The sequence below is a fragment of the Alligator sinensis genome, unplaced genomic scaffold (assembly GCF_000455745.1).
Source record: "Alligator sinensis unplaced genomic scaffold, ASM45574v1 scaffold118_1, whole genome shotgun sequence".
In the NCBI taxonomy this organism is placed as follows: Eukaryota; Metazoa; Chordata; order Crocodylia; family Alligatoridae; genus Alligator; species Alligator sinensis.
In genome coordinates, this window is record NW_005841850.1 from 1,647,410 (window position 1) to 1,654,519 (window position 7,110).

The following is a 7,110-nucleotide window of genomic DNA, read 5'->3' on the forward strand; positions in this document are numbered from 1 at the left end:
AGGGGTCCTATTCCTCCCTGGGCCTTCGTTTTAGTCCCTATATATCTAAAAAACAATTTCTTGTTGTCCTTTATTTGGGATGCCATCCTCAGCTCCATGGTAGCTTTGGCCCGTCTAACTGCCTCCCTACAAGCACGAGCAGAGGAGGTATATTCGTCTTTGGTGATCTCTCCCTGTTTCCACTTTTTATGTGCTCCCCTTTTGGCCCTTAGGCTGCCCTGGATTTCTGCGGTCAGCCAGGGAAGCCTCCTGGCCCCTTTCCCTCTCTTACCTCGCATGGGGATCGTCTCACTTTGTGCCCAAAGGATCGTTTCCTTAAGGCACAGCCACCCTTCTTGGGCTCCCATCATTTCAAAACTCCTACTCTGCAGTGCGTCCTTGACTAATCGCCTGAGTTCATTGAAATCAGCTTTCCTAAAGTCTAGCACTTTCACCCTACTAGTTACCTTACCCACTCGACGTCTTATGGTGAATTCTATTATTAGGTGATCACTGTCCCCCAGATGGCTGCCGATCTGTAGGTCCCCTACCATGTCATCCCCCGTTGCCAGTACCTGATCCAGTATGGCATTCCCCCTAGTGGGACCGTGTACCTCCTGTGTCAGGTGGAGGTCCTGGACACGGGTTAGAAACCTGCATGGGTGGGACTTTGCCGTCTGGGTAGTTTAGGTCCCCCATGACTACCGCCTCTTTAGCTTTTATGGTCTCTGTGAGCTGCCTCAGGAGCCCCGCATCTATTTCTTCCCTTTGATGTGGGGGTCTGTAGCAGACCCCTACCACCAAATCCCTTTCTTGTTATCTCTGGACACAAGGCACCACCCTGACTGTAAAATCCCAGTTTTAAACTTTAGTTCGCTTCTAAAGTCTAGGAACACAGGCCAGTTAAAAGAAAGAAATAAGCCCACTCCAGACCACCCAATGTCTAATTGGCAGTCTGTACCACTCATTTAGCTGGACAACTTGCTTTCTTTGGCTGATCTGCTCTGAGCATCCTGTTAGCACGTGAAAACAACACTAACAAAAATCACCACAAAAATGCAAGCTTTATTTTTGATGGATTTCGATTTATTCTTGTATTTACATTGAGGTGAGTGTAGTTATAGTGACACGTGGGCTCCGTTGAGATAGGCAAAGGGAAACAGCAGTACATGCCATTTAATTTCTGCAGCGTTCTGATTCCCTCCTACCGGCCTGAAAATGCTAAGTGCGATTCTTTGGCTGGCATATGGGGATTTGGAAAATTGTTGATAATTACTGCAGTTGTTCTCTGTAGCTTAACTGGTGGTTTCCAAGAATTAAAAATTATACAGGTTTAAATAATATATTAAGTGCTTTGATGATCTTTCCCAATATGCTGGTTACGAAGAGGTGCAGTTATACTATATATACCATATGGCAGGGAAAGTTTATTCAAAACTTGTCTGCAGAATTTTTAAAAGCCTTATTGTTTATTGCTTGTATTATCCTGGTAACCTAGGAGTCCTAACCATGGACCGAGACCTCGGGGAGTTGGGTATTATTCCCTGCCCCAAAGTGTTTAAGATCCAAGTGTGACTCATGGCCAAGTGCAAAGAAACCGGTGAGTAGCTTAGCTAGGTAGAGGGCAGAATGGGAGGTGCGGAGAATCAACTGTTTGGAGGAAGTCAATCTAATCTTTTGATTTCTTCCAGCAATACTCAGCAGTGCGACCGCAGAAGCAGAGGAAGCCAACGTTGCTGTGAGCCATGGCTGGGGAGTTGCGGACACTGTGATGGCAAAGAGAAGTGGGAGCATCAAAGGTGCAGGAGAGGGAAGGACGGATGCAAAGAATCGGCAACCATTATCGATAGAATAAAGGGAAGAGAGGGTTGAGAGCAGACGAGGAATACCCAGCACTGATGGACTGGAAACCACAGAAAAGCGTAGTGGCAAGAGGTGGGTTAGGGGTCTGATGAGTGAGGAGAGGAGAACTCAGGAAAATGGAAATCTGAGAGAGCAAAGCTTGATGAAGACCAAGACCGGTAACTACGCTTGCGGTGGGTGGGAGGGTTAAAGTAGAGCAATAGGCTACGTGAAGACATTTGGCAAAGGGATCAGGTAAGTCATCAACGTTGAAGCCAAATTCACAGAAAACGATGGTGGGAGGTTCTGAAGAGGAAGAAAGAGAGAGGAGTTGGTTGGGTGGACAGCAGATGGTGATGCCATAGGCAAGTCTGCACTGGATCTTCATCATGTAATGCTCTGGAATAATTATTTTCCTTTCATTATTCTCCTTCAGTTATCTTCTTTCCTATTATTTTCTAACACTTTCCATTGCCTGTTGCCTAGCAGTTATATTTGAGCATCAGTTATTCATCACTATTGTTTTTATATTTAAGCAAAATGTGATAGTAGGAGGCAGAGAAACCTCTTCCTCTTTCTGGATCGGGCACCGTGAGTAAGTGTGAAGAGGCTAGCCAGTGTTATCCAGAGGCTGACAAAGAGTAGGAACATTGTTTTTGTCACAGGGTCACCTGTGCCAGGATGTGTCTTGGCACATCTGAGCCAAGTGATTGGCAGGTACAGACATCGCTTGGGGCTGCTATCCCAAAGAATCAGGCCCCTGTTGCTCCTGGGCTTTGGACCCCAGATGCCTAACCCCAACCCGGGGTGTGCGTCTGCATTTGCAGAGTGGGGTTCAATTACTCTGCATGGTGAACGGCGCACCCCAGAACTGCCTGCCCAGGGCTGCTGGAGAGCACAGGCAGCCCCAGGCTGCAAGGATCCCACCATAAGTGAACAGCTGTCCTGCATGATAAAATGGCACGAACTTGCTAGCAATCATTGTGCAAACATTTCTGGGCATTTGGGGTGCAACAGAGAGCAACAACCTCTGTTCACTTATATTTTTATGCCACCATAAAACTTTTTCTGGCATGACAAAGGTGATGTCCATTTGCAGACAGAAGCTGGTAAGGCACATTTACACATAGGGCACATAGCATTTAAAAACATGATCATTTATCACAAAGGCGATCAGTGTTGATTAAAAAAAGGTTAAAGTCTGTTCTGACCTACAGCCTGTTTTCCTGACACAAGAGCCCTGACTAATGGCAGGGACTAGTAAGAGAGGCTGTTAATCATTAATATCTCAGCTTTTTTTTTACTAGTAACAGATGCTGTTAATCATTAATATCTCAGCTTTTTTTTAAAGGGAAGCTTCATGTGGGCCGTGCAGAGCAAGCAAGGTTGTGTAGGTCTTCACTCTTGTTTCCTTCCCAGCCATCTATTTTGTCATTCTAGTGGCTAGCAATGTAGGAGATGAGATACTTGTCATGCCTTCATGTATAATTTAATAATCAGAGGGTTGAGGCTTACACTTCATTCAAGGCCTTCAGTCTGCTAATTGGAATATGAACTATCAACTGCATGCCACGTTTTTTTAGTTGTTAGGGTGGGTTTGTTGGGGGGGGTGGTGTTTTTGGTTTTTTTTTTAACAAAAAGAGCAAATTGGATGCTTGCCAGTTTGACCTCGGTGAGGTGAGAGAGAACTGACAATGAGAACGTGGAGTCTGCGTTAAGGAATCATTCGATAAGTATTTGCTCGCTAATTTTTATACGGCACTTTTTTGCAGGCAATAAAAGGCTGTTTAAATACCAAGTGTTACGAGATGCTGGCTGGGGGAGGAGACGCCGATTGTTGAAAGCCACGTTCCAGTTGGCCACTCGGGTGCTTTCAAGGTCACACGTGCAATGACGCACAGCTGGTACCTGACTAAAAGCCATCCTCATGAACCATAAGGTTGTTAGCTAAATAGGTGTCTAAAAGAATGGGGAGATAAAAATTAAACTACCTTGAGTGGGAGGAAATAGGGGAGGGAAGGAGCTGGAGGTATGGTTCGAGAAGAAGGAGCACGAGAAGATGCTTCAATACTTACCCATTGTCATGGTGCCACGCGCGTGTGACGGTTTTATACACACTTGTGACTCCCTTCTATTAAATACCCAGTTTCCCTTTCAACTGCAGCAATTTAGCAAGCCTCAGGTACTTTGAATGCATAATCTATTGCAAACAATTCAATGGAGCGCTGTTCAATATGACGCATTTAACTTTTAGTATCAGAAATTTGGTTAAAAGGCTTGATAGGCAACAAGCCACTACACGCATAGCCAGGTATCTAGGGAATGGGATGGGAAGTGTCAAAGCCATTCAGGAATCACAAATAGGTTTGTACATAAACATGCCCACACACAATTTTGTGCAAAAATAACATATCATCCAGCCACTACTATATTCTGTTGTCTTGTGGACACAGTTAAATCATTCACAAAAGTGGTCAAAATGGAAGAAAAAAAAAAAGATATATTAAAGGGACTGCTGTGCAATGGCAATATGCAGTATGCCATGCTGTGCCATAAGAGGCCATTGCTGCCAATGAGAGGCCAGTGATATTCATTGGAAATAATGGTCAGTGAGCATGATCCAGTAGTTGGAGCAAGTAGCAAGGAGTTAGATTTCTTAACTGCTGTTGTAGACTTCGCCAGCACATGTAACCTCCTATAACTTTGGACAAGATGCTGGGAAAATGCAGCCTTTTTTTGCACCTTTTTGTAAAGAAGCTTGAGCTTCTCCAGTGAACACATTGCATTGATGCAGCGTGCTGTTGTCAGTGTGACACGGTAGGATTGTAAAGTCTGTTTTACCTTGTTACGTTTAGCAATTTTATCTGTGCAGGATTGAATAGCATCCTCTATTATTAAAAATGAGATGTTGCTCGTGGATAGAGATCTCCATCCTATTATAACATGTAAGTGTAATATGTACATGCACAAATGACACTATAAACAGAAGTTCCAAGCGGCTTTCCTGCAACGTGACATGAGATAGTATTGCTGAACTGCAGAGTCTGTCTGCCGGCACCTTCATAATGATTAATATATTCCCACAGGTTGGGTGTAGTACCCTTTGCAGCATCAGTGTTTATAATCTGAAACTTGAGTTAGCAAATAAAAAGTGAGCCTTTTGTACCAAAATCTGCAGCTGACCTATTGGAGGTAGGGGGGGGAAGAACTATATAAGGGCACTCTGAATTACACAAAGGCATTGGCTAAATGGTGAGGATTATTGGCATTGTGTTGTTTTGCTAACTACTATGGGAAATCTTAAAATTAATGTCTCTGCTTTGTCAGAGGTAAGAGATATCAGTCGGCAACTCCAAAAAACCTACTTAAGAGACTAAATATATTTTGAATGGTATTTGGGGGCTTAATTTCTCCAAGGCCCTTCGGATTCTCCAGCTACTTATTTTCTGTCTGTGGTTGAAGATGATGTAATAGTAGGCACCAACAGAAGGTCCCATAATGATGGCATTTATGTGACATTAGGACTCTGAAATGTGTGTGCAGTCTTATGGTTAGTTTACAGAGAGCTGGTAATGAGGGCTGGAGCTTCTTTCTTTTAGCTGTTCTGTCCAGGTCGGATCAGTTTGATTGGGTCTGGACAGTATTGTGACTTGATAGGTGGTTGGTGTTTTGTGAGGTGAGTTGGTTTTCTTCAGTCTAGACTCTAGACTGAGGATGTAACCGCCAGCATATTTCAGTCCTGGTTTTAATTTTGGCTGTCTCCAGAAGGATTGTGGATTGAATAGGGCATGTAGAAGTCAGCGATGCTAGGACTGCAGCTGTTAGCCTTATGGAGACACAGTGAACCAGTGTAGGACAGATTGCCCTGCCGCTGCTGCTGCTACTAAATGGAGTGGTTGTGAGCAGTCCCCAGCTCTGGCAACTCAGATTTACAGTGAGACAGGAGAAGGTTGCGTATTGCCTGTATCTCAGAAGGCGTCTCTCGCAGAAGGCTGGCATAAATGACGAAATCCAACATCACCTTAAATGTGCAAGTGCAGCCTTCGGACACTTGAGGAAACAGATGTTCAAAGCTTGTGACATCAGATCCAAAACCAAGCTCGTGGTTTATCAAGCAGTCATGATGCGTACTTTACTGTATGGAGCTGAGACATGGACAATGTCCAGGAGACGCCTCAAGTTACTGGAGAAGTACTATCAAAGCTGGCTGCAAAAGACCCTTCAAATTCAGTGGGAAGACGGACGCATTGATGTTAGGGTCCTTTGCAAGCAAACAGCACGAGCATCAAGGCAATGATCATCTGACCTCAACTTCGCTGGGCCAGCCACGTCATCCGGGTGTCCATCTCCAGACTCTGGGAGCGAGTCTTATTCTCCCAGCTCAGTCAAGACATATGTGCAAGAGGAGGGCAGAGAGAGTGCTTCAAGATGTCCTCAAGGCCAACTTGGAAAAAATACAATATTGACATCAACTCATGGGAGACAGTAGGACTGCCCCAAATGGAGGAAGAATCTGCTGCAGGGATCTCACTACTTGGAAACCACACGACGACAAGAGGGGATGGAAAAGTGGGAGCTGCAGAAACAGCGTCATGGACCAAACCAAGGATCCAGAGCCAGCCACCCTGCATGGAAACATGTGCCCGAGTGGCAGTAGAAACCTGTCAATCCCAGATTGGCCTGTGCCAGCCTTCTTCTGACCTGCAGCTAGGGCAATCATGGATGACAATCATCCTCAACTGCAAGGGGTTGCTGACAGTGACTAAATAAAATCTTTCAGTTTCCATGCTGTAATGGGGAACTCCCTTCACCAACACAGAATTAACTAGAAATGAATGAAAAAGCTATTTCTGTGCTTTGAGGTCACTCGCAGCAGCTCCGTGTTCTATGGGGTGCTGATGACCTAACAGTCATGAGCTACAGTTATCTATTTTTTTTAAGGAGAATTTGGGTGTCGTGTTTGTAGAACATCCTCGGCTCACACACCAACAGTGCAGAACTTGTTAGCACCAAAGCTGGAGAACGGGTGGTTGGCTCAGCCACCATGGCAGCCCGCACCTGAATGCAGACGGAGGGTTTTTTTTGCCTAGATTCATAGATGTTAGGGGCTGGAAGGGACCTCTTGAGATCGTCAGGTTCACCCCCCCCTGTACTTGGGCAGGAAATATTGCTGGGGACAGATGAGCCCAGTAAGGTCAGCATCTAGACTCTGGATATCTTTTTGAAGATCTCCAGAGCAGGTGATTGTACACTCCTAGGGGAGTCTAGTCTATTCCAGACCCTTAGGGT